Consider the following 27,491-nt stretch of genomic DNA (forward strand, 5'->3'; position numbering starts at 1 on the left):
TTGGCCGACTGCCTCCTGCACGCCCCCTACTGGGGATCGAGCCTGCAACCCGGGCATGTGCCCTGATCAGGAATCAAACTATGACCTGGTTCATAGGTTGACCCTCAACCACCAAAACACGCCAGCTGGACAAGATTCCAGTTTTTTGGTGCCAAAGCCAGAAACCTAACCTGAACGTTATCTCTTCATCAAACAGGGCAGCAGGGGGGGGTGCACAGAGAAAGTGCACCCATAACACTGGAAATCCAGTCCTGTTTTACAGCAATTCCTGAGCCTCCCTTAGGCAGAGAAAGCCCTCTTTGATCAGAGTCCGGTGGGATTTACCTTCTTCTGGTGCCTTGAGCAACGACTCCTACGCACAGTAGGTTGCTTCCGGTTCTAGAACAGACCCTGAAACTGCAACTCGTGAAGTGTCTGCCCTCAAGCTCAGCCTTGGGGGCACTGCGTCTCAACACCTCGGCCCCAGCCGGCTGACTTGGTTCCCAAACCCCACTGTGGCACGCCCCTGCCCGTCCCAGTCTCTTTGGTCCTGTCTGTCTTTTTCTCCTGAGCGTGTGAGGATTGCCTCACGCTTTCTTCCGCCGTCCTTATCTCTGGGGGGGGGGGGGGGGGGGAATAATTCAACATCTGCATATGCCATGTTGAGATCATTTTATTCAACAAAGCATGAGCTAAGCATACATGCCCAGCGCTGAGCTAGGCACCCGGGATCCAGAAATGCATGAGAAACAGCGTCTTGTCCTCCAGGAGCGCAGGTGGACGAGATAGGGTGACAAGGAAGTGGGGCTGGGCTGAGCCGGGCTTAGAAAGACATGAATTTGGGGTGGGGTTGGCCCTGAGCACTCATCATGGGTAGAATATTCCAGACCTAGAATTATACACCGAGGGTGGTGAGGACAGGTCTTTCTTGGGATTAGGAGGCTGTGGCATTGACAGGACCGAAACCTCCCCCCGGGGACCAGGAGGTGGTGCCCCACATGGGGCCTTCTTGCCATTTCCAGTTGAGGGCCAGGTGATGGGGGGGAGAGACGAGAGACCAGCGCCCTTCTAGCGTTCCTGATGGCCAATGGAAGAGCTTTTGGGTGGGGGGTGTCCAAACACCGAGATTCTGGGCCCTCGGGGATGGTGATACAGGTGAAAGAAGCAAAGTGCTTCCCTCACCCCCCACCTGAGCGGGTGAGTCATGAACCTATGGGGAGTCAGACGCAGTCCTTCCTTTGAGTCTCCTGGCTCCTCCCTCGACGCGGGGTCCAATTTGCTCTGTGAACAAAACAGAAAGGGGATGCTAAGGGGCAGACAGGCACACAAAGCAGACCCTCCGATGCGGGAGGGAAAGCGTGAGTAGGAGAGCAGCGCCCCCTGAACCCTCTCACTTCACGGCGCACACGCGGGCGAGGGCGGGTGCAGAGCCCAGCTGGGTGCTGGGAGGTCTGGCCAAGGCCACCGGCCGCCGTGAGGACGGCGTGCACCGTGATCTCTGCCCACCTGTGACCCTCAGCGATGGGGAGCTGTGGAGAGATGGTCTCCACCAAGAGACACAAGAGAATGGGAGGTGGGGGAGCCGAGTTCAGAGGCAGAAACAGACACAGAAGCCAGGAGGCCACCTCAAGCAGAGAGGAGGCCCAAAGCCAGCTTCTGAGTGCGGAGGCGGGAGAGAGGGACAGGTTACACAATGGGCCGCCCCAGAAGTCGGCTCTGCGTCCACACGGCATCTTAGGAGAAAAGGGAGGGACACGGAGGCAGGAGCAGCATTTGACAGTGAGAGAGGGGACAGACACCCAAGGCTGGGGACAGGCCCCACTGGGGACACGCGTCCAGAGAGTCCCTCCCATCCCTCGCCATCCAGATTCAGGAAACAGAGAGGGGGGGGCACCCCCAGAGCTGGCAGCCGGGCCACCTACCTTCCTCTGTCTTCAGCCATGCTGGGCCCAGGCAGGGACATGTCATGGCTTCTGGTAACTGGCGCTGGGCTGGTCTACGAGGAAAAGGGGCGGGGGGGGGGGGGGGGGGTTGGTTATCGTCAGGATGGCCGCTCAGCATCAGGAACCGGCCTGGAGCCGGCACCCTGAGGCCCAGCCTCAAGCACTGGGACTCCGCCTGCTGGGCACGGCCTTACGGTGGCCTGGACAGGCAACCCCTTGGGGCTGGGACTCCCTCCATCCCCCCAAAGGCCTCCTGGGGCATCTGCGACTGTTTTCGGGGGCTTTCCCATCCCTTCCCGCCGGCACAGGCGCACTGGCGTGCTCCTACGCCCTGACCACCCCCTCTGCACCGCGCTAGGTCGGGAGGGGTCCCGATCACTCACATTAGTGAACAAAAGGGCGCCAGAGGCCTGAGGAGGTCACTGCCTTTTCCTAGGAGCCAGCCAGCCCTCATCGGGGAAGGAGCCCAGACTGTGGGCTCTGAGACTAACGGGCCAGGGCAGTATCCGGGTGCGGGCATTATCTGCGCAAGGGCAGGGCTGTCCGACCCCCCCCTTCCCCCCCCCCACCAAACTCTCAGCTACGGCAGCTGCTCATGCCGTCCCTCCGGATGCCCGGCTGCTGCGGGAAGGCACAGAGGTGGCCCCGGCTCCTTAGGCCAGAGCGGCCTGTCCCCCGCAGGAGGCCCTGCCTGAGCCACTGGGATCCCCGTTTGCAGAGGCCTCTGTGCCTGGACTGCAGGCGGGTGGGGGCAAGCATTCTATGGGCCAACTGCCACCACTGCTCCAGAACCCTGCCGGGTGCCCCCCACCCCCCGGAAGCCAACGGAAGCAACTGCCGCTGATAACCAACTGGTCCCTCCACCAGGCCACTCGCTGTGCTGCACTCCCCGGGGAGGCAGTGGTCTCAGCGTCTCTGCCCCTCATGGAGGGGAGCAGGGGCCTAGAGAGAGCCCAGGGTCGCTTGAGGGCTGCCCAGACACGCCTCCCCCCCCCCCCCGTAGGCCCCCAAAATCTCAGCCCCCCCAAATCTCAGCCCAGGCAGCCAAGGCGCTTAAAATCATGTATATCTGTGTATATATACAAAGATATATGTGACCGTGCAGGGCGGCCGCGGCTACCAGAAGCAGGTTTGCCAGCAAGGAGGTGGCCCCCGGCCCCCGAGCGCACCCGCAGCCCGACACGGGTCTCTGTGCACTGGCCCTGGAGTCAGAGGAGACGGGCTGGGCTGCCCGCTCGTGCTCTCCCACTGAGCCCACCACCCCACGGCCATCGGAGCCCCAACTCTTATAAAGCAAAGAGGGCCAGCAGGAGGGGAGGGTCACCCCACGGGCCAAGCGTCCAGGGTGGAAAGGGGACAGAGCTGAGTGGGGCAGCGATGCTGAGGGAGAGGAAGGGGTGGGGAGGGGAAGGTGGGGGTTCGAGTCAGAGGGGGTGGCAGTGAGGACTAAAGCAGGGAAGCAGTGACTGGCCTGGGAGGCAGGGAGCTGAGGGGGCCCGAGGGGTGTGGCAGAGGATGACAGAAAACCCCAAAGTGCCCCTGTCTCTGCTTGGTCCCCTGGTCCCAGCCACTCCCGAAGCCCAGCCCGAAACGAGGGGAGGGTCCCGGGTCAGGGGGGATGGAAGGCTGGGAGCTGGGGGTCCTTTCCAGAGAGAAGTTTTAGCCCCCCAAATGGTTCAAAGGCAGTGACAACTACATCTAATGGTGGAGAGTTAAGCATCCAGTGGGCGGGGGCGGGGGACGGTCTTGGGGGTCCTCCTGAACCCCTCAAACCCCAGCGTGGCTCCCTCCCTCGGGGGCCCCAGGGGAAAGCGCGTCTGTGAGGTGAGCAGAAATGGTTTCCTTGTTGAAAACTGGGGGTGCAGACCTGCCAGGGGATGGGCAAGAGAGCCCCTGGCTGGCAGCTCAGAAAACCCCAGCAGGAGCAATAGCCACTTTTCCTCTCCTTTCCTTCTGCCAGCAGCCGAGGGAAGCAGGGTACGTGGGCAGGGGGGTGGGGGACTACCTCCAAGGCTCTGGATCCGTCTCCTTGGCCATCAGCTCTGCCAGCTCAGGGGCCGAGATGGTCCTGCAGACAGGAACCGGAGTGAAGACAGGTCATGAGGAGGGGGGACTGCAGGCAGATGAAGAGAGACAGGGCATCGTCCTCCCCTTGCCCAGCGATGGCCGGCCAGGCAGGGGTGCACTCTTGCAACAGAGGGTTGGGGTCGTCTAACTGTGCTACCGTTGGAGCATGCTCACTCGGGGAAGGCCCCAAACCCCATGGGAGAAAAGGATTTTGTGGGAAAGTCAGAAGATGAGCCCAGTGAACCCACTCCCAACCGCACAACAGCCCAACTGCCAGGGGTCGCGGCCTCTCCCCCCCACCCCCCATCCCCCACCCCCCATCCCCCACCGTGGCCTCCTGACTGGGCCGTCCCTTACATCCCTCGTTAGCTGGTCATGAGCTCACTGCTTTAGGAAATATGTTGTGAGCTTGGCTGGGCAGTGGGGATACAAAGAGGAAGACCCCCCCACCTCCCCACCCCCCTCACCCATAGCCGAAAGGGCAGGATGATACCCTGAGAACGGCAATGGGAGACATATCCAGGGCGGACGGCCCGGGGCTATCTGCCCCCGTGGCCCTGGTCCGTACGTCCACTCAGAGAAAAGCAAACATTTGGAAATTGATGGGGCGGAGGGGACCGGGACCAACCAGGAAATAGTATAATTACCCTTTGGTCCTGCATCAAGTAGGTTACTGGAGTGTTCTCTGTCCGCTCCGGAGTGGAGTCTAAGAGAAAGACACACTCTGCCCTATTATCAGGGTCCCGATCTTGAGCATCTCGGGGGCCTGGGGGAAAGGAAGCCACTTGGGGCCTCTTACATGTTTAGAGTCCAGGGGGTGTGGCCCGGAAGAAAGCCATTGAATGCGGCCCCAAATGCTGGAGACCCAACTCTTAGAGGGGTTTTGAGTTTCCCATGGAGGCTCCCCAGGGAACAGGGTCAGATGGCCAGCGAGGAGTCTTGGTCACTGACAGAGGGGACCCGGGCGAGGCGGGTGACCTTGGGGGTATCACCAAGATGGTGCTTTCTAGAAGACAGGAAAGCGCCTTTCAAAGGAAGGGGCCTGTCCCTCCCCCGGCCGGGGCGTGCGCTCTCTCCTTGCTGTTCGGGACTCGGTTCATCATTTCTGGGGCCCGGGCTCTGATTCTTTGCCGGAACCAAAGCCCATTGCACTCGGGCTCCTGAAGAGCCCCAGAGGGCAGGGCATGAAGCAAGAGATACTGAGGTCTCACCTGCAGATAGAAACGATGAGAGAGGGCGCAAGAGGCAGAAAGGAGTCAGGATGACAAATATCAGCCTGTGAAAGAGGAGACAGAAGAGGAGAGGGAGCAGGGAGGGCGCCCCCCTCCCCCCAGGCGGGGGGTAGAGGCAGCGTGGGGGGCACAGGGCACCAGAATCAAGTTAGGAGAAGCAGCAAAAGAGCCAGCTGGTCGACCTTGCCTAGAGGGTGGAGCTGTCCAGCAGAGCATGGAGGGGGCGGGGTGGGCCGAGCGAGCCTATGGGATGCTGAGATGGGCAGGAGGAGCTTCCCCACTGGGGACGGGGACCTAGGGGGTCCCCCGCTGGGTGTGCAGACATGTGGTCAATCCTTGTCGTCCCCTCTGCCCCTCACTCAACTGGCCCGTGTGGAATCTGGAGGGAAAGGAGTCAAGGCGAGGAGCGGGGCCGGGTGGCCCTCCCTCGGGGGAGAGCTCAGCTGCCGTCTGCGTGGCGCCTGGAACCCCAGGCCCTCGTGGGAAATCGGGGGGTGTCTTCCAGAGCCCCCAGCCCAGCCCAGGTGCCCTAATGGAGATGGATGATTTCCACAGAAGCAGGGCCCTGGGTCCCCCTACCCGACCCCACCCCGAGGCCCAGAAGTTTCCTGCCCTTACCTATAGGCGCACCCACGGGAGTCTGAGACCCGAGGAGGCTCAGGCAGGGGGCGGGGACTCGGCCTGGGATGAGCAGTTCAGGAGGGAGGCGGTCCTTCTTTGCCGGGGGGCAGGGGGGGGGGGCATTACTTGGTCGTGCCCAGCAACTACATGGAACAAATAGTTGCGGTGCGTGCCCCGGAGGCCAGCCCCCACGTGGCCCTGTCTGCCTTCCGGGCCACTCCCCAGGCACCTACCCCCAGGAGAGCCATTTCCAGGCCTGGGGGGGTAGAGGGGGGGCGGTCCTTCTGCTGCAGAGTTCTGCTGATTACTGGCCTCTACATAGAATCCGAGTGGGGGGAGGCCCCAGCCCTGCTGAGGGGCCGGGGGAGGCGGGCGGGGCCGGGGGGTGATAGGAAGGAGTCCGGGACCCGATTTGGACTCTTAGGAAAAGGTCAGATCGCAAGCCAGTTCATCCTGGATCAGGGATCAGGGTTAGGCCCTCTCTCCACCCCGGCTCCCGAGGGGGTTCTCTCTGGATCAGCTGCTTTGACTATTTGAGCGGTAGGAGACCTGCCGTTTTGGGGGTGTCTGTCCTGTCCCCTTGGTGTAAAAGCCATGTATCCATCAGCTGCAAGACAGGGCCCTCCACACACAAACCACCCCCTCCCCCCCCCACATCTGCTCTTTCTTTTCTCATTCCACCGCAGCCCCCGCTTTTATACTTCTCTCAGATCTTTCCCCGCGAGCAGCCACGGGCTTGAACTTGGTCCCAGGGATGCAACACTGAGTTGGGGCGCAAGCCTGCTCTCAAGTTGCTCACCGTGTCCTGGGGGGGCAGGCCTAGTCCGCGTCCCGGGGAGATGCCGATGGCGCGTGTTCGGGCGCGGCCGTCGTTGGACCCCCGAGGCCACTCCTCCATAGTCTTTCTCCTGCATCGCACCTCCGCCGGTGGCCCAGGTGACTCCAATGTCAATACCGAATGACTTTGGTTAGAAAGCCCTGGGGCCGCGGCGGGCCGTTGGGCGAGGCCTCCGCTCACCGGGCTCTTACCGTCTTAAAGGAGACGCTCCCTGGAGTGTCCAAATGGCCGCCATCTCCCTTTCGGCTCTACTGATATTTTAGGGACCAGGAAAAATCGTTGGGGCCACCTGTTGGATGTGGAGTACGCCCCAAAAATGCTTAGGGGGGTTCCAGGTTGACAAGGGGCTGCCAGAGGGGCCTACCCAGGAGCAAGGGGCACATGCCTACCGAGACCAGCGTGGGGGGCAGGGGGTGGGGGGGCGCTGGCGAAGGGGGCGCCGGGAGGCCCCATAGATGCAGACTTTGGAGATGTGGGTGCCCGCAGGGCCGGGGTGGTGCCTGGAAGCGGACCCCGGGGTGTCTGCCCGGTGACAGGGCAGAGGCCGGGCAGGGGCTGTTCCCAAGATGACGGGGCCAGCCCAGATGTTGGCCAGTGGGGGGAGTCCTGGTGGCTCCTGGAGGCGGGGGGCCAGGGTGATGTAGGTGATGATGGCGCTTCCTGGCACAAACGGGGCCTGGTGAATTGTTTCGTGGCCGACTTCAGGTTGTGTGTATTTCAATGTGATTTCGAAAAAAATAGACAAGAGCAGAAGGGCCCTGAGATATGAAGGAAGAGGGGCCGCCCCACCGGCTTGGAGAGGACCGGAGCGCGGCCCGGCACCCTTCCTGTTGTCACTGTCTTTGAAGGTCTCTAGCGGTGACCGAGGGGACGGACGCCAAAGCAGGGGGGTTGGCCGTGGCCCACAGGCCGAGGGGACCCCAGGTCGGAGACGGGGAGCGGGAAACAGGAATCCTGTGATCACAACTGCAAAGGAGGACAGGGAGGGAGCGTAAGTGACATTGAGAGCTTCTAGAAGAAATAGGACAGAGGTGGGAGGTGGGACCAGGGCCAGAAGAGGAATAAAGATTCCTTGGGACCAGGGTGCCCCACTCCGAGACGGGGGTGGGGTTGGGGAGGACACAGCCCGGGATCAGAAGCAGCTGGCCCCGCCCTGCCCCCCCCCCCTCCCCCCGGCTTCCTGCTCTCCAGGGACCATAGTTAGAGTCCTCTGAGGGTCAGGGCTCCCGCTCCGCAAGCTAGACTATGAGAAATGAGAAGCTTGCAGGGGAGCCTGGGGAGGGGCCGGGAAGATGGTAGTGACTCAGAAATGGCTTCGGATCTCCCCTTCTTTGGAATGACTCCTCTTCTTAACTGCTAAGTGTTCTGGACAAAGGAGGGGGAGCTGGAGGGCTGGCCGGGTGGGAAAGAGCCACCTCCCTCTTTGAATCAAGCTGTGCGCCAAGTCGTAGTTGACCCGCCCCTCCCGGCAGTTGCGATTTGGGGAGCAAGGGTGCAGATGGAGGCGGATCGCCAGCCCTGCACCCGGGCTGGGGTCTGCCCTCGGTGAAGGCTCGTCCCCGGCTTAGCCCTGCCTGGTGGCACCTCCAGGCCCCCCCCCACCCAGGGGAACCCTGTCGCCGGCCCCTCCTCTTCAGCCATTTGGGGAATCCTCCATTGTTTCTCTCTTGACTGCCCCTCCTTTCCTGGGAGCCCTGAGGCCCTGTGTTTTGAGCTCTGTCTCCCTGGGACTCTGGCTTACACAGTGAGAAGGCCTGACTGTCAAATTCGTGTGTTTGTGTTTCAACATGATTCTCAGAAGCAGAGGATTCTGGGCTTTTCTCTCCAGAAGTTTCATCTCAGTAGCAGACATGTCTTGCCATAGAACGGGGGCACATAGTATCTGCCTCGAGAGACTGGGTTTGCGGGGTGGGGGAGGGGGGAGCTTTGGAAAGTGGGTGCTGGTGGCCCGCGAGCCGGGGGCTCTCCTGGCTTGCAATAGGGACTTGCTCGTCCCGTCCTATTCCCTTCTTCAAGCTAAGCAGCCTTCCACATGGTCCCAGGCACAGGCCGGCCACTCAGGAAATGCCCACCTGGCAGCTTCATTCAGTGAGCAAGGCATCCCGACCCCGGGGGGCGGCTCGGTCCTAGGGCTGCGGACTCAGTGCTCCTCAGCCTCATTCCCCTGGGCCCGTCCCTAAATACAGCCCGTCTCAGGGGCGTGTTCTCTGCTCCGAGTTAGAAAAAGGATCCCAAGTCCTTGCCTCACAGAAACGCCTGCCTCCGGCACCTCCCAGGCTCGGGGGAGGAGGCAGCCACGGCGACTGCCTCCTGGGACCCTGTGCTAATGTCCCCTCGTGCCCTGACGCCCAGAGGAGCTGGGTCCATGGGGCCAGCCAGAGCCGAGGGCGCCAGGCCTGGCGAGTCCTCCAATGGAAACGCTTTTAAGAGGCCATGGGCTTGTGCCCAGATCAGCAGGGGACCGCGCGCCCGGCTCCCACCTCCTCCTGGGCAGGGGCGCGGGGGTAGGGGTGGGGGCCTTGTCCTCCATCCTAGTCTTGGGGGGCTGAAGTACCGTTTTTATATTGAAAACCCTTTGCTGTTTCCAGCTGAAGACCCGAGAAGCAAGGAGTGGGGCAGGGTGGGGATGGAGCCTCGAGGCAGCCTAGAAGAAAGGAAAAGGGGGGGCATGGGGACACCCCAGAGGGGGACCGGGAGCAGGAACAGGGCCGTGGCCCTTTCTTGATGCGTGGTGCTGATTTTGCCACTGTAGACGGTTTTTTCAAGCAGCCCCACGGCTGCAGGCTGCGGGTCCTGAATGGAGACCAAGTACAGAAAGGAATAGCAAAGAGCGGAAGGAAGGGGAGGGAAAAGGCTGCCTGGAGAAAGGGAGGACGGGCAGGGGGCAGTGTGGACATGGAGGGGGCGGGGCCGGGCACCAGGGGAGCCAAAGGCGCCTCTTTCTGGACCAGAGCGCATCCTAATTGAAAAGCAGCCACGGCCCGGCACTCAGGAGCCAATGGCTGCCTGACTTGCCTGTTCCTCCTCCTGATTCTCAGCCCAGGTTTCTAAGGAAGAGGAAGTTCATGGAGCATAAGTCCCCCCAAGACGGGAGACATGGAAAGAAGGGAGGGTTCCCCCCCCAGTGAGGGGCCGGGCTGGCCCCTGCCTGACCCGCAGTCTGTCACACTGTGGGGGGCGGGTGGGGGGGGGGTAGATGGAAGGGGCAGGAGGCTGTGGGCAGCGAGGGAGAGGGAGCGCTATGTTGGGGCGAGGTTCACTGAGCACTTGGGGTTCTCCTAACTCAACGGCTCAGCTCGGTGCTGTTCCCGTGAGCTGCTTGGGTCTTAGCCAGGCCCCAGCCCAGGTTGGGCATCGAAGAGAATGAAATGGACCAAGACCCACAGGTTCTCCCTTCAAAATAGGCATTCCCAAAGCAAAGGGCCTCGGGCCTGGGGGTGCCGTCACCCCCAGGGGGAGCCGTGGGACCTTGGGCTGGCCTTGATTTCTCCCTCTGTTTCTATGGCCATCAGGGAAGAGGGTGAGCTGTCTGCCCCAGCAGGCCCCAAAGAATTGCACAGTTGAAACCTATATAATTTTATCAACCGATGTCAATAAAGCCAATACATTTTTTTTTTTTTTTCAAAATACTCTTCACCAAGAAGGGCTTCCCAAGCACAGTGTGGGCCAAACCCCCTTGCCAGGCCACGGGGGGGTTATCAAATGATCATTGGTGTAGAGCTCCTTTAAGGAAGGCGAGGCCAGGCGAGGCTGTGGGGAGGAGCCGACCGCTCCAGTGGTTTTGGCCAGCAACGTTCCTTTTATCTCCGCCTTCTCTTCCCATCCTTGGCCTAGGGGACCCCAGGCCAGGTGCAGGGCCCTGCTGCTCCGCCCGTGACCTTGCTCTGCAGTGAAAGGAGAGAGAGAGAGAGAGAGAGAGAGAGAGAGAGAGAGAGAGAGAGAGAGAGAGAGAATGCCTATTTTGAAGGGAGCATTTGTGGACTCTGTTCTTCTCCCACCAGCGTCCACTCGATCCGCCTGGAAAGCGACCCGGTACCACGCTTCCTCGCCGGAATCCAGGGAGCGCTTGCCGTGATCTGTAGTTTTGGCTGCACCTGCTTGGAAAGTCATGACCTTCTGGGAACTCCTTCTCAAGTTCCTGCCTGGGGTCCCCGGGATTCTTCAGGTGCGAGAGCTGTGGCTCCCCGCAGCGGGGCCCTCCCCGGCGAGCTGATATTCCAGTCCTTTCGAGAACTCAATGGGCTCCCTCGGCCGCTGCCGCCGCCTCCTGCTCCCGGCTGCTCTCCCATTTCTGCCTCGCAGACTGTCTCAGACTTCCGCGCCCGCGTGAAACACTCTGGGAATTATTGGACAGTAACGTTTTCCTGTCATCCGAGACACACCCAGCCGGAGTCGGATACGCTAGTCTTGGGGAGACAGCAAATGATTGAGAAACAGTGTCTTTTTCTCTAAAAGCATGTCCTCTTGTACTATAGCCTTCAGTGCAGGTCTTTGTCAGTTAACACGGGGCTTCCGTCTCCTGGGAGGCAAATGGGAGAAAGCCTTGGAGACGCTACTCAGTGCACGGCCGGGGGGTGCGCGTCAGGAGCCCCGGGAGCGGCCTGCTGGCCAGGCAGACGCATCCAAGTCTGCCTACAGGTGCACGATTTGAGAATGTTCTGCCTTTGGGGATGAGGGACCCCCCCGAGCGGGAATGGGAAGCCGTTTTGTTGAGTTTTTGTCTGGAAGGCAGTGAGCCCGTCAGGAGGTGTGGCCTCAGGAAGCCGTGTGCCTCTAGGAAGTTATCAAGAAGTGAGGGTGAAACAAGAAGTTGCTCCCCGCTCCCCGAGGCCCTGAGGTCCTAGGCTGTTTTGCAGGCGCTCATGTGGGGGAGCCATGAGGTAGCAGCCAATGCCACCCCAGTTTTCCAACCCTGCTTCAGCCCTGTCAATGAATGAGCTGGAGTAGCCACACCAGAGAAGGAGAAGTTGCTCCCCGCTCCCCGAGGCCCTGAGGCCCTAGGCTGTTTTGCAGGCGCTCATGTGGGGGAGCCATGAGGTAGCAACCAATGCCACCCCCGTTTTCTCACCCCACTTCAGCCATGCCAATGAATGAACTGGAGTAGCCACACCAGAGAAGGAGAAGCTGGTAGGTACAGGGACACATGGCTATACAGAGGGATACAGAGAGACGTAAAAAAAAAAGAGAGACAGCCCTGCCGGTGTGGCTCAGTGGCTTGAGCATCGTCCCGTGCACCAAGAGGTCCCTGGTTCAGTTTCTCTGTCAGGGCACGTGCCCGGGGGGCTGCCTCCGTCCCCAGTGGGGGGCACGGGGGAGGTAGCCGATCGATGTTACTCTCTCACATCGATATAGAGCACAGCACTGTGACAAAAGAGAAGGAAAGTAGCAACTGTATTGGAAGCGTGCACTGGCACGGCCAGGGTACAGAGCAGCGAGCAAAAAAAGGGGCTGATAGAGGATGGCAGTGGAAGACAGAAGCAAACGTATCTCTCCCAGAGACAGGGCACAAATTAGGGCAAAAGAGCAGGAACTGAGCTCTCGCTTACAGTACTCTACCCACTGAGGCCAGGACGTGTCACACACACAAAACCCCCAGATGAGTCCCTGGTAAACACCGGAAGCAAAGCGGGGGTTGGGGGGGGGGTGGCGGGGGGGGGAGGACATGACTGGATGAGGTCAAATTGCTTGGGGCCACTGAAAAGTCCCCCGGCTTATTTCCCTTCGACTTTTTTAAGTGGATTTTATTGTTGAGAGTATTACAGATGCGTCCCCCGTTTTCCAGCTCAGCGCGCATGCTTTGTCAGATGTGTTTGGATGCTGATAATCCAGGCCCGTGGCGGCCTCCGTACGCCACGGGAGGGCCAGAGGCGGTGTGTGTCCGTGTCCGGTGGCCGTCAATGATGTTCTTGTGGGTACTCCTGGAAGTCCCCACCCCCACCCCCCACCCCGGTACCGTGGGGGGATGGCCTGCCATCATTTGCAATCTCTGGTCTTTGGCCTCGAGTGGAGCCCCAGTCCTACACATTTTGGGGAATTTTTTGTATGATCAGCCTCTGATGGGCAGTCCTCTGAAGTTAGGAGGTGCCTTTGAGTTTGGGTCAAGCCCTCGCGTGAATGAGGGAGGACCGGGTCTCCTCGCCTTTTTGGCCTCGACGCAGTGGCCTCAAGATGCCTCAGTGCAGAGGCTAATTGTGTGGGTTCTGCCCCCATCCTCAGCGAGGCCTAAAATACAATCTTCTGCCACTCTCACCAACCATCTTTTGCTTAAGAAATCAAGCCAAGATCTCGGCTTTCTTGGAGATGTCACTAATATGTTGTTTGAAGCCACACCCAATGCTGGAGACCTTCGACCGTATCCTGACCCAGATCTCCTTGTGGGTGGGGGAGGGGAGGCGCGGAAGGCCTTGCATTGCTCAAGAAATGGCCCCATCACAAGTCAGGGCCATCACCAAGAGCCCATCCTAAAAGCTGGGCCTGGGCTTCGAGCTGGGATCTGGGTTGGTCTTGCTCCATTTGTAATGAGAGACATGCATCTTTGTAGGGCTCCTTCGTCGCATGGATATGAGGTCATCAGGAACCTCCAACAGTGTTCAGAGAACCAAAACACACACACACACACACACACACACACACAACAGCGTGGTATTCATTCACTTTTTTCTCTCCTTTCCCTTCAATTCCTCTCACCCTGGCTTCATGCTTTCATTGGCTTTCCTCTTGGACTGGCTTCCTAGATCCATAAAAACACCTTCGAATTCTTCGCCTGATACATACCCCTTTCGTTGACATCTACTGAGCTTTCTTTTATGTCAGTCTTCTAGCAGTGATGGTGTTCAAAGTCTACGCCTTCCCCCATTGAGAATGTCTCTGTTCCAGACGTCTCCATGGGCTGCAGAACGGGAGGCTGGGCCGGGGCTACCCGATGGGAATTTACAAACAACACTGGGATTCGAGAACAAGACAGTGGGGTGATTTCTTGCTGTTCCCAGTTGGGGAGTAAAGAACCAGACGGTGAGGGTGATGGATGCTGATTTGATGCCGTTGGGTGGAGAGGACTGGGACCACTAAGAAAGAGTATGGGAATGGGCTATCCAGGTAGTTTTTCGGGGCAGGGTGGTCCCGGCTGGATCGTTGGTCCCTTAGATGGTGAAGAGACACAGGTCTGACCCTTCAGTGTCCCGATGACCCCAAGATCATTTCAGGCCCCAGCCATTCGCTGAGCCAGATAGAGACAGGCGCTGGCAAAGGAATGAAACGTGGAGAGGCAAGCCCATGGGGGGAAAAATAGATTGATCCTCTTCCTAGAAAGAGACACATGGGGATATATCGCCAAAGGGAGAGACTTGGAGGAAGGAAACTAACAATGGAGAAGGGAAAATAGCAATGTGGGGAAGTGGAGCACGATTGAATTCTTCCCAAGAAGGGAGAACACCAGAGCGCTGGAGGGGGAGGCGGGGAGGCGCGCTGGGCAGCCTTATTCCGTGGAGCCTGAAAGGGTAGAAGAGATGGGTTTTGGAGAGAGGCGGGGGCAGCTGGGGAAGCTGTGTCAAGAACATGGAAGTTTCTGGGGGGATGGGGGTCCAAAGAATGCCCCTCCCTCCCTACCTGCTCCGTTCTGTTTACAAGTACTCACAGCAGCTACAGGGCGGGGGGCTGATCCGATGTAGCTAAAGGCAGAAAAGAGACGAGAGAAGTATGATCGAGTGGTTGTAGGGCTCAGGCTGTGGGCATATCCGGCAGCTGCCACGTACCTTCCCGATCGCCGTCTAATTTGATTCAAATTACAATGCCCCTTATTTGAGGGCGGCCTTTGGGGGAGCTGGCCGCCAGAAACCGCCCATCCCTTCCTGTTAGAAAAGGGTGGTTGCTCAGCAGGGCGGTGGGGTGGGAGGGGCCAAGGTCCTGCAGGGGTACCTGGTAGATTTCAGGGTTCACACCCCCGTTGCCACATTGCCACGTTCAGGGCTAGTAAACACATACTGCAGGGCCCATCCCTTACCAAGATAAAGCGCCAACTTTGTATATAAAGACAAACAAAATGCGTAACAGGGTGTTGCAAACAGGAGTTTTTGTGTCTTCATTGAAGTTCTAAAAGCCAAAACCGCCCCTCCCTAAAAAAAACAAATGGTGGACAGTTTCTGCTAATTTTTTTTTTTTAAGTAAGGAGCTAAGAATGACAAAGAAAGTAGCCCAAGCCTATTGAACCCCCGAGCGCGCGCACGCATGCAAAAGGTTTCATTTAAAATGTGGGCGGCTTGGGAAAGCCAAGGAATTCCTGGGAGCAGGCTCTTGGACCTTGTGTTGCTATTTCCCTTCCTGGGCCGTGGAGAGAGAGCCCGGTTCCCCGTGGCCGCCAACTGGAGGGCCCCAGCCATGTGGCCCATGGGTTTGGGAAGGGAAGAGACTCGGACAGCAGAGCAGGGATCCGGCTTCAGGGGGAAGTGGCCAGGGGGGCCGGGCAGGGACTGGAGCCAGCGGGGGGTGGGGGGCGGGGGGGGGGGGGAAGCTCCCCTTAAGGGAAAAAGCTGGCCAGGCACCTTCTCAGACCATTTCTAGGGGAGTTTCTCGGAGGGGCTGGGAGCGGGGAGGAGGATCGTCTGCAAAGGGAAGAGTTCATTTGGGTTGTTTTGCCTCTGTGTGGGAAGCCCAGTTAGAGGAGCTCACGGGGGGGGGGGGGGGGGGGGGGGGGACACACCCCCCTGGGAGACTCAGCAGCGCCCCACGGGAGAGTGGGCCCTGAGCACGCCCCAAGCCCAGAGCGTGCCGCTGCCTGATCCCATGTAAACCAAGGCACCAGGATACAGTCCAAGGCCAGGAGGGTGCAGAGAAGCAGCCGAGGCTCAAGGCTGGGAATTAGAAATAAGCTTCCACCCTGGCTACGGAGCGGGCACAGGCATTAAAGGTTTGAGTCCAGTGTCTTGAAGGTTTGAGTCCGGTGTCTGGACTCTTCCGAGGCCCTGGGGGTGCTGGTGGCCGGCATGGCTGTTGGTGGTCTGGCTAAAACCGGCTGGAGAGGGGCTGGTTGTTAGCTGAGAGTTTCTGGAAAAATTATGGATCCTGCATGAGTGGGCACTCGGACGATGGTGGCCGGAAAAAAAAAAATAGCCTCATCAATCTTCATCCAGCGGTTTTTGGGGACTCGGGGTCCTTTGAGTCCCGAAGGTGTTAGAGAAACATCGCTTGCTTCTTCCCCCGCCCTGGTTCCCCCGGGCTGGCCTCCTCGCGCCTGCGCCTTGCGGCGCAAGTTCCTGCCCAGAGCACCCCCTCCGGGTGTGGGAAGGATACTCGTCCTTCTGCTCTCGATCCTGCCACACTCCGGGTGTGGGAAGGATACTCGTCCTTCTGCTCTCGATCCTGCCACACGTGCGGGACTTGGCTGCGTGCACCCCCTCCCCCTAGTCTTCTCACGCCTTGATCCTCTGGGGCGCACCTTCGATTTGGCTTCTTTCTGGAAGTCTCTGGAATTTTCCCCAGGCCGGGAGAGGGGCTCCCCGCAAAGGCTCATCTGGCACCCCCTGCTTCGCTCTGTGGCTCAGAGGCCAGAGTCCTCATTGCCCTTGGTCTCCCCCAAAACGCTGTAAATTCCTTCAGAGCAGGGACCCCATCTTAGCCACGCCTGTATGTCCCAGGGCCCAGGCCTGGCCGCGCTGTGGGTGCCGCGTTCCTTTGCAGAATCGATGCATGGTTCTTTGGCATGGCCAAGGGAGGAACATCTCCCGCTGCTACTTCCCGGCAGCCACACGAACTGTTGTTTCAGTGGACGTGAACCTGAAAGTCACTTGCCTTAAGGGAACAAGATGCAGAAAATTCAAAATGGACACGGGACTGTGGAAAAGAAGTAGATCGGCCCCAGCTGGAGGCAGCGGGCTGGCTTGCCTGGAGTCTAGACGCGCGTCCCACATCCGAGAGAGTGGCAGCCCTGTAGTTAAAAACAGGATGCCAGTGTGTGTGTGGGGGGGTGGGGGTGGGGGGATCCCACGTGCCCTTGATCATGTGGAATCAGACTCTCAAAACACGTGAGCGCTTTTCCATTTCTTTGCCATTTCCAAGGGGAGGGAAGCTGGGGCATGGGTGAGATTTCCAGAGTACAGTATCAGGCAAGTTAGAATGGTCATTTGTGACACTTGGAAATGCACTTGAACGATGGGCCCCGGGAAAGGGACCCATCCAAATAGGCCTTTGACCGATGGCCACAGCCGGGGGAAAGTTACATTGGATTAAAAGGCACCGTGGACTGTGACAGTAGGAGCCCAGGGAGGTTAGAAGTCACGGCGTGGGGCTCGGGGGCCTTACAAGAGAAGGGGATGCCCACTCCGCAGGCAGCTGGCACGCTATGCCATGAAGTTGCTTGGGGTAGGGCTGTTTTGCAAGGTTTAAGCCACCCAGAACCCACCTGGGTTGGCCCATTTCTCCAGGATGTGAATATGCCAAGGTGTCCGTTGCGTTCAGATGGATGCTTTGTCGAAGGGAGGGGTTGGGAGGGGGGAAGCCAGAACAGAAGAAAGCATGGCTGGGCCTCCCGGGATTTGGAAAGGATTCATATAAAACCTCAGGGGTGCGGGCTGTCACCCAACGGTCCCCCGGGGAGTGGCCAGCCTTCGGGGATGGCTTCAGAATGTCCCCGAGGGAGGCGCAGGCGCCCAGCCCCGCCTGCCGTCACCATTAGAATATTTCTGTTGACGTCATGACCCAGGAGCAGAGCTGGGAAGACGGCCCCTGGCCATTTGCACGGCAGGAACAGGAAAACCATGGCGCGCACAGCTAAGCGATGACCCCATTTTAAGTCTAAGACATGGGGGAAGATTTCATTTCCAAAAATGAAGAAGGGGAACAAGCAAGACAGTGAGATTCCATTGCTTGAACCTAAACATGTTTATGGAGAGAAAAAGAAATTGTCACTGCTCAACCCACCCTACTTGGGCGCCTTTCCTTAATCACTGCTCTGGGGGGTTAGGAATGGATGGGAAGTGCCTGGGAGATTCGGTACGAATCACAGCTCAGTCCGGCTCAGGGATCGCGAAGACCCTCTGTGACCTGTTACAGTCAGAGACAGCGCCGTACAGGCCGTGACAGCTTGGGGAGGGGACGTGATGCGATAGAGATGGCTTTGTAGGTGCGTTATCTGGACACCAACACGGTTATGAATTAGTTGCTCCTTGAAGCCCATGCTTGGGAATTTCCAGTAAATGAAGCCTGGCTCGGGGGCCAGGTGTGGAGGCCACGCTGGTCATTGTGGTCACTGCTGGACTCCCGAGCAGTGAAGACACTGGCTGACCTGAGCCCAGCCAACGCCCGCGCGGGGCCGTCGTCCAAGAGAAGGATTAGGGGTCTGAATAGACGGCAACGCGCTGAGTGTAGCCCTCCGTGTACCTGGGACCCTCGGGAGGGGCGGGGGACGAGGGCGAGGCGGGGAAATGGGCCGGAAACGCTCGCCAGGGTGAAGGGTGTCCCGTGCATCTGCTTTGGATGACTTCTCAAAGCTGGATGCCAGGCTCTGCCCTTGATCACGTGGACTCTTCCATTTCTTCGCCGTTTCCCAGGGGAGGGAAGCCGGAGGATGGGTGTGATCTCCTGAGTGCATTTCCAGAGTAGAATGGTCATTTGTGACATTTTAACTTGGAGATGCACTTGAACGATGGGCCCCGGGAAAGGGACCCATCCTAATAGGCATTTGACCGAGGGCCACAGCCGGGGGAAAGTTACATTGGATTAAAAGGCACCGTGGACTATCACAGTAGGCTGCTGACATGCAAAATAAGGCCAAATTCAAACCCAGCGTTTGTGCATTTCCCGTTATCCTTGTGGTCCTTAAAACTGTTCGAGACCATCCATTCTCTGAAGTGTTAGGCTGCTGTAAGTAAATTTTTATTCCCTCCCAAACCCTAAAACGCAAATATGTTTCAACATGCAACAGTAAATGTGTTGAAACGAGTTATGGTTTATCTAAGTGGTTAAATTGGGGCGTCTACCTCGTGAATCACACAGTAAAAATGTATTGCTTACTAACGGCAGCCAAAGGGAATGTTTTACCCGTTTCTGGAAAAGTTAAACAATACAAGAAATACGTCTGAAATTCTAAGAGAATGATCGAATTTTGGATTTGTCGCATAGTTCTTAATTCTCCAGAACCGTGTGCAAAATTTCTTCCCATCCTCTCAGAAACATGGAGATGGTCCAATTTATATGAGAAAAGAATCTCACTCCATCCTTCGGTTCTTGAAGGTGGTTCCGGGTGATTGAAGCTCACAGGAGTCAATTTCCTCATCCCAAATAGTCTGCCAAGTATTTTTGTGTCCTCAGTGGACACCGAGAGGAGAGGACTTTGGTTCCCCAAAGATGCTCAAACCTTTGCCCCTTATGTTGCAAGAAAAGTCCTCAAGTGCAGGCTCTGTGTGTGCTGGGTACCGCTCTCCGGCTCCCAGCACAGGCCTGGCGCGCAGTGACCAGCCAGAAATTGTCAAGCCCAGAGGGTCTGAGCGTGGGGGTGTGCTGCTAGCCTTGCGTCCCTCCAACTCTTCAAAATGCCTCATCATAAAAAAAATTGGGCCTTGTGCCTCCTCCACCTCTGATTGTGGGAAACCAGTTTGGGCAGGGTCAAAGGCTTAGACCCCTGGCCCCGATATAACACTCTCATGGACCACTCACACCTGACAGAATTGGCAATCACTGCTGGCAGTTGGTCTAGCAGTGGTCGGCAAACCGCGGCTCGCGAGCCACAGGCGGCTCTTTGGCCCCTTGAGTGTGGCTCTTCCACAAAATACCACGTTGCGGGCGCGCACGTACAGTGCAATTGAAACTTTGTGGCCCATGCAAAGCAGTCAGTTTTCGGAAAGGAGACAGACGAAACAAGCATACAAGACGAGTGTGGATGGGAGAGTTGGAAGGGGTCGACCTCAGCGAATGTACCTCCATCAGATGGAGGACGTTTTTAGCAAAGGCTGGCTTTGGAGGACCCTAATTAAGTGAATAACAATGGACCTACCTATATAGTTTCAGTTTAAAAAAATTTGGCTCTCAAAAGAAATTTCAGTCGTTGTACTGTTGATATTTGGCTCTGTTGACTAATGAGTTTGCCGACCACTGGTCTAGGCAACCAGGTCAGACGTTTCACTGGGAGCCCAGTTTGAAAAGAAAAGTATAGGGAGACATTCAGCAATCCCAGTGCGCCCACCCCCCATTCCCCCCCGGATTCTGATCTCTGCTGTGGGTGGCACCTACAATGCATGGAAGAGAAGAAATGAAGACTTCCCAATGTTGACTCTTCTTCCAACAGCGGAATAAATATATGGCGCTTAGGGTATATCAGGATGAATATTAAAGATAATAGGATTAACACTTGCTTTTTTTTTTTTTTAATCCCAACGTTTGTGTTCTCATAAAACTCTGGGTAACAGAATTTTGTTAGTTTTTTATCGTAATTATTTCACGCCTGGCTTCCTTGCTAGCCAGTGACTATCTCAAAGTAAGCCCTTGCTTGTCATTGTCACTTTTGCATCTCACCACAAGCTCCGTTTTGAGTATAGCCAGAGAGCAGAAACTTAAGTAAATTTGTATTGGATTAACATATAGGCAAACAGAGCCCGCAAGGAGGTCGGATATTGACTTGGTATTTGCATATCCGATAGGCTTACTCCTGTTCTCATTGACAGGAGTAATGCCAATTGTTCAGGGGGATTGATTAGGACCTAGGTCAACCGCAGCTGTCTGTGGAAATGCCTGAAAAAGCAGAAGCTGCTGCTAATAAAGTTTGCGTTCCTTTTGTGGCAGATTGAGAGGCCGAATACAGGCGGCCGTCCCTGGCGCTCCAGGGGCCTCGAGGTGCCATGCAGACATGGCCACGTCCAAGAACCCAACCCCCCTTCCCCACAACCTGTTCCGAAAATGGCACAGAAATAGCACCAAGAAACCCCCGTTACAGGTGCAAATCTCCTGAGGGGTTGACCCAAGTTCCCGAGGCACATGCTCTTAGCCAAGAAGTACAACAGGACGGGCCTGACAAGGATACAGCTCAGCAAGGCCAAGGCCATGAGCGCACGTCTGTGGCTCTTGAGCCCTTGCGAAGCCCAAGGTGTCAAGCCCAAGTCCCCAAAGGGTGGCAGCCGCGAGCTTGGGCAACTTGCCTACATCGCTCACCCCGAGCTTGGGAAACGTGCTGGTGCCCGAATCTCCCAGGGTCTCAGGCTCTACGGGCCAAAGTCCACGGCCAAGGCCGAGGCGCAAACCAAGCCCCGGTCCGAGGCTGCAGCTCCGGCTCAGGTCCCCGCGGAGGCCCCACAGTAGAGAGGATATGAGGGCGAGGGTGACCCCGGGCTGCTATCTGCAGGGGGCTAGTCTGTGCTGTTTGCACAAATAAACCTGAGGCAGGAAAAGCAATAATAATAAAATCAGAAGACCTTTTAAATTGGATGGGATATTTGAGGAGTGTTATTTAAAAAAAAAATAGAATATGAAGAAAATATAACTAGAGAACCTCGAGTTGGGGGAGTGTTTTCCATGCATAAAGGTATCATAAAGGAAAAACCTTGCTAGACCTGGTGCCACAAAACTGTTCATATTTATAAAAACTAAATTTAAATTTAGTAATTAGCCCCAAAATTAAATCTGTTGCCGACACTGTTCTACTGAGGGGATTGGGACAAATGTGATTTTTTTTAGAAACTTTTACTTGATGGATTTATAAGAGCAATAAAATCTTCAATTGATTAAGAATGAATTTTAAAGAGAAATTTACAGCCGGGAGACATTTTTGGAAAGAGCATATAGAGTGATCTTTATGGCATGTCCCCTAATGGTGAATCTCATTGAGGATTAAGAGAGTGAAATAATAATCTTTTGAGTTTAATGTTCAATTAAACTAGTGAGGGCCATTCTAGTGCATTGAAGAGAGCCTGTGACGCGGTTTTTTAGTGTATATTTATATTTCACAACCCACTTAAAATAGCCAGATGACTTCCTTATAGTCATGAAGATGCGGCCTTAGATGACAAGACATTCCGTTAGGGATTCGCTTTGGAAAAACTTGAGGAAGTCACTTCTATTCCGCCACGCCTGTGTGACCCCCTCTGCGGATAAGTTTTTTAGCATTTTTTAAAATGTACCGGGGTGACATGGGTTAATAGGATTATACAGGTTTCCAATGTACAGTGGTATGATACGGCATCTGTATATTGCGTTGTGTGCCCAGCACCCAGCAAAACCGTCTTTCTCGCCCATATTTCATATGTGTGTCAAAGCAGTCGGAAAAGAGCCCCGGAAATGCTGGCGGTGAAACGTGTGCCTTCTCTCCTCACGGACACGCGACACCACGCACTTTGAAAAGCATCTCTGATCAGTGCCTGGTTCAAACCGGAGCCTCGTCCCAGAAACCACAGGTTGCTTTCATCTTTGCTTCCTAATTGGCCGCCTCGGGCGCCAGGTGTAGGAGAAGCGGATCAGACTTTGTTCCTCCAGGATATTAAAGATGGGAACGGCTTGGAAACGATCAAGTCGCACCCCTTGATTCTTACTCAAAATAATGCAGCTGCTGGCATTAGCTACTCAAAGACAAAGATCGCTCACGCTGATACATCTATGCCTATATATCAGTGATGGCGAACCTATGACACGCGTGTCAGAGGTGACACGCGAACTCATTTTTGGGGTTGATTTTTCTTTGTTAAATGGCATTTAAATATATAAAATAAATATCACAAATATAAGTCTTTGTTTTACTAGGGTTGCAAAGATCAAAAAGTTTCTAGATGTGACACGGCACCAGAGTTAAGTTAGGGTTTTTCAAAATGCTGACACGCCGAGCTCAGAAGGTTCACCATCACTGCTATATCTCATGCCTTCTGTCTGACACATCAGCGTAGGATAGAAACAAGAATACAAGCTTTGAACCCAGACAGATGAGAATTTAAATCTGGTTTTAGTTAACTCACTAGGTCTACACTCTTATCTTGGGTGTTTTTTAAAAAAATATGTTTTATTGATTTTTTGCAGAGAGGAAGCGAGAGAGATAGAGAGCCAGAAACATCGATGAGAGAGAAACATTGATCAGCTGCCTCCTGCACACCTCCCACTGGGGATGGGCCTGCAACCCAGGCACATGCCCCTGACCGGAATCGAACCCGGGACCCTCCAGTCCGCAGGCCGACGCTCCATCCACCGAGCCAAACCGGCTTCGGCAATCTTGGGTGTTTTTTAACCTCTCTGGACCGCAGTTTGCTCGTCTCTAAAATATATATGAAACATATTTTTAGAATGATTGTAAAGATAGAATGAGGCAGTCTATAAAAAAACAACAACAACACAATAATGGGTATTCAATAGATATTAGTTGTCTTTGGTGACCAAGGGGTGACCAAAACCCTCTTCCTTTGCCGGCTTACCTTTCTCTCTCTGTGTTACTGGGATATCTGATGAAGGGAGGAAGTACAGTGTTTCTAGGCAACATTACTTGTGGCCCAAGGGTTCCCTGCCTAGGGGACAGCGTCGCTACTCGGCAGAAGTAGAAATGAACTAGGCGTTTTTACCCATAACACATGGCACTGTATTATATTTTTATAGAAAATTATTTTGCATATTCTGGATAGAAAAAAATATTTTGTAAAATAAAATTTTAATCCGTACAGACTGAAGTGGTTTTTAAGTGAATATCTTAGGATTTAAAAATCATTTTGCTTCCGACTCTAAAAAATAATCTCCCGTGCCATTGCTAGTTGTATCAGATGAATTATTCCCTGGCCAATAATTCTAATAGCATGCCCTCATTAGCTCAGTTTTATCTTTTGGTATAAATCAATTGCAATTAAAATAGAGTTTGTTAGATCTCGGCGGAGTATTGTTTCACGGTAAAAACATTTTTACTCAAGAGATCAAGTGTGATTCACTTCAGTAAGAGGCCACAAGTTCAAGTTGGCGCTGTGGAGGGGGAAAAGTCACAGGCTCCTTTCTACGGAATATTTTCTTGCCGTTCTCGATGCAGGGCGATACATCTGCATTCGCCTGATTCACTTACTTCCAAGTGGACTGTAAGTGTTTTTCTCAAGCCTGGGTGTGAGGGTGAACACTAGGCACCCTCAAGGGGCTCGTCAGATGGGATTCCCACCACAGCGTCTCCTGACGGAGGTGAAGATGGTGTCCTTTTGTGGCGGCCATGACGTTTTTTGCCCCGATGTGCACCTCCCATGGTGCTTTTGACATTGATCCACGGCGTCACACGTATCGGTCATGTCCTCCTTTTTGATTGCTGAGTAGCAGTCTGTTATGCGTATGTGTGCGCCGTCATTTCTCTGTTCACTGATGAAGGGACATCTGGGCTGCATCTAGATTTGGTGACGGTGCATAAAACTTGCCACAACCATTCAAATGCGGGTATTTGCAGGGACCCGTGCTGTCTCATGCCCTCCAGTAAATCCCAGGGGATTGCTGACCCTGGGTTCCACTTTCTGTAAAAAGCCGTGATGGTGGAGAAGGCAGGCTCCTATAACCTTGCACTGTAGCTATAGCTTCTTTGCCAGCACGTGGTATTGGTGGCATTTCAGTTGATGCTTTGCTTTTAGTTGTTCTGATAGACATGTGGTGGTATCTCAGTGTATGCGCCCATATTTTTGCTTCCCGTGTTCTTTCCTACCTGATGGTGCTAAGGTCTTGCTTGTATTGCTTCCTTCCTATGGATAGAATCTACCTGAGCTATTCTCTTAGGGCAGGTGTGCTAGGGACGAGGTCAGTTGAGTCCCCTTCATCTGAGAATGTCTTGATTTTCTCTTCATTCCCGAAGAATATTTTTGCTGGATTATAGGATTTTAGGTTGACAATTATTCTCTTTTAGCAAGTGAAAAATATTATGTCATTTTCTTCTGGGACCCGTGGATTCTGATGAGAAATATATATCTATATCTATATGTATATATGTATATATATACATATATATTCATTTTATACTTTAAATTCTATTTCTTGATTTATATTTATTGCAAATAATCATTCAGTAGTTTTTTTTACTTTTGTTGATGATTTCCTTTGCTGTGCAAAACCTTTTTAATTTGATGTAGTCCCATTTATTTATTTATTTATTTTTGTCTCCCTTGCCTGAGGAGGAGATGTATCAGAAAAAATATTGCTAATGTCAGAGCTTTTACTGTTTTCTTCTAGGATTTTTATGGTTTTGAGTCAACATTTAAGTCTTCAATCCATTTCGAGTTTATTCTTGTTTATGGTGTAAGAAAATGGTCTGGTTTCACTTTTTTTTTGCATGTATCTAATTTTCCCAGCACCATTTATTGAATGTCTTTGCCCCATTGTATGTTCTTATCTCCGTTGTCACAGATTAATTGAGATTTGCGAAGTTGATACTTTTAAATGTAATCAGATCGTGGTTTTTTTCTTTTGTTCTTGTGCTTTAAGACTCATTCCCAGCCTAAGATCAAATATTCACACGTATTTTTCTTTTTCCTTTTAAATTTTATAATTTATAAGGCTTTTAGTTTTTTAGTTTCATTTTATATTTTAAATTCTATATTACGTTCATGTTTAGAACATAAACAAAAACAATAAGTATAGTTCCTAAAGTTTACTGTGCTTAATGTTATGAATGGGAGCTCAAAAGAATTTTATGAAGTTTTGAATTCATATAATCTTGTCCCCATTTTCTTATTTCTATTGTATTTTAATTTGACAGTTATAATTATTTATCCCAAACTATTTTAATTTATCTAATTGACACTTTTTATATAACTACTTCCAATTTATTTTATTACTAATTGGGAAACTCTTAATTGAACTTGAACATAAAAGTAATACCTTCCACAATAAGTAGTTTATCATTTCAATCTTACTATTTTATACATGACCAATAGCACATCAACATATTAAGTATAAAATGTATCTTTCAAAAAAGTCAATATTAAAATATCACAGAATGTTCAAAGGATAGGTCTTGTTTTTATTACTTTCATGTATTCACCATATTACTTACATTTGTTAGACATGATAGTGATCAATATGATCATTTGATCATTGATCATACACTAAGGCCAGAAAATAGCCATTCCGAAGGCCTTCCGAAGGCCAAGGTCAAAGCAAAACTGAATAGACCCCTTTAGTTTATCTTCATCAATTGCCAAATATTTGTGCCTGTGAAGTGGTGTGCATATCAAAACCCTGGCTGACTTTTGTGCAGCCCTACTGTGTACATACATGTGTAGGTATGTGTGTATGTATGTATACGGCAATTGACAGATGGTAGGTACGTTAACACATTGCGGACCAGTAGTTTTATTGCCGGCTTTACCCAGTGGCCAGATACGTTTCCATTGAACGAGTACAAAAGACGTTTTACATAAATGTTAAAGGCACACTGTAACATTAAATACCCATTGCATTTTGAAGTTATTTATTACAAGCTAATATCTTTTTAAAGAATTCTCGTGCTTGACCACAACCCTTAGAACAGAAAACACGAGAATCCTCGTGATCTGTCCGCAATTGAGACAAATTGTCTATAAAAAGCTAATAGTGGTTTAATGTTGTCATTTTCTTCTTTGAACGTCTTGCTTAAATGTTTAATTAGAGCTATTCTGTCTAAACAAGTGCCAATATCATATTCAAATGTAAAACACTAAAATTCCCATAAAATTCAAGACCCAATCAAAGATGTCCACTCCCCATGGCTACGTAACCAGCCACCTCGTTGAAGCAGCCAGGAGAGAGGTGTCTGGCGGGGCCGGGGTGGCCACGGGCTTGCTGGGTGGGTCTGTGCCCACACACAGCCTGAAAACCAAAGCCTTCCTCCCGTTACAGCCGTTGGGACAGCCCAGCCCCGCTAATCTCTAAGAAGAATATATAATTCTTCGTAAATTTCCTTGTGCTTTTTTTTTATGTTTATGGAATAGAGTTTGCCGGTTCACATTAACTATGAACTATATGGTGCAGAATTCCAGCTACCACTTTTTACAATGACCAGTATTTGTCCTAAACGCTCCTCTCATTCCTCACAGAGCAATCATACGCAACCTGAATTAGTGGGTCCGCTCAATACGTAAGGAATGGCCCTAGCCGGTTTGGCTCAGTGGATAGAGCATTGGCCTGCGGACCAAAGGGTCCCGGGTTCGATTCCGGTCAAGGGTACATTCTTTCATATCGATGTTCCTCTCTGTCTTTCCCTCTCTCTTCCACTCTCCCTAAAATCCAATGGGAAAAGATCCTTGGGTGAGGATTAACAAAAAAAAAAAAAAAAAATGGAAGCTGGAATTTGCCCCATAGCTCACAATGGTGAGATGCAAGGCCATCACATGGAAATCCGCTCTCCACTCCACCCGACCGCCCCGCTGCTCATGTTAGCACCTGTTTTCCTTGCCCTCCGGTCTGAACAGCTTAATACAAAGCTGGGAGGTCTCTGAAAGCCAGAGGATTTGCTGGGGTTTGTGCCAGAGCAAATGTCCATGCATTTCCCAAGACACTCGCTCAGCACAGCACCTGGGTCTACCCTGGGGCGGGGGCCCTCCCTCCTGCAGCCGGGCCACCCCCCACCAAGATCAGCCTCTTTTCTGCCACCCGCTCTCCGTTTCTCTAATTACCTCCAACTGTAACACACGGGCCAGGATGGCGGTGCCATGGGGGGGTAGGCATATTTCCCGCCCTTTATTGGATCCATGCTCCTGCGCGCCTTGCCCCACATTTCTAACCAGTGCAGCCGGAGATGAGCGAGCCACGGGTTTTGCTCCAACCCCCGCTTCCATGTAAAGCTTCCAGCCTTGTCTATTCTAAAGTTCACTGAAGTATTTGTCTGCTTTCCCGCGGTTTCTAAGTAGATAATAAGTTCCAAAA

General features: G+C 53.8%; 2 long non-coding RNA genes across 4 annotated transcripts in view; one reads left to right on the forward strand and one right to left on the reverse strand.

Annotated features, from left to right (window-relative positions):
- Nucleotides 1-27,491, forward strand: part of LOC138998443 (uncharacterized) — a 315,813-nt gene that overhangs the window by 2,841 nt on the left and 285,481 nt on the right. The gene's annotated exons all lie outside the window — the stretch shown is intronic.
- Nucleotides 736-4,697, reverse strand: LOC138998479 (uncharacterized). Its single transcript, XR_011469175.1, has 4 exons — nt 4,637-4,697; nt 3,928-3,990; nt 1,902-1,975; nt 736-1,260 (listed from the first exon to the last, which is right to left on the reverse strand). It is a non-coding gene; the product is annotated as an uncharacterized lncRNA (long non-coding RNA).

Source organism: Myotis yumanensis, unplaced genomic scaffold, assembly GCF_028538775.1.
Source record: "Myotis yumanensis isolate MYYU_CA2020_CCGP unplaced genomic scaffold, mMyoYum1.0.hap1 SCAF_20, whole genome shotgun sequence".
NCBI lineage: Eukaryota > Metazoa > Chordata > Mammalia > Chiroptera > Vespertilionidae > Myotis > Myotis yumanensis.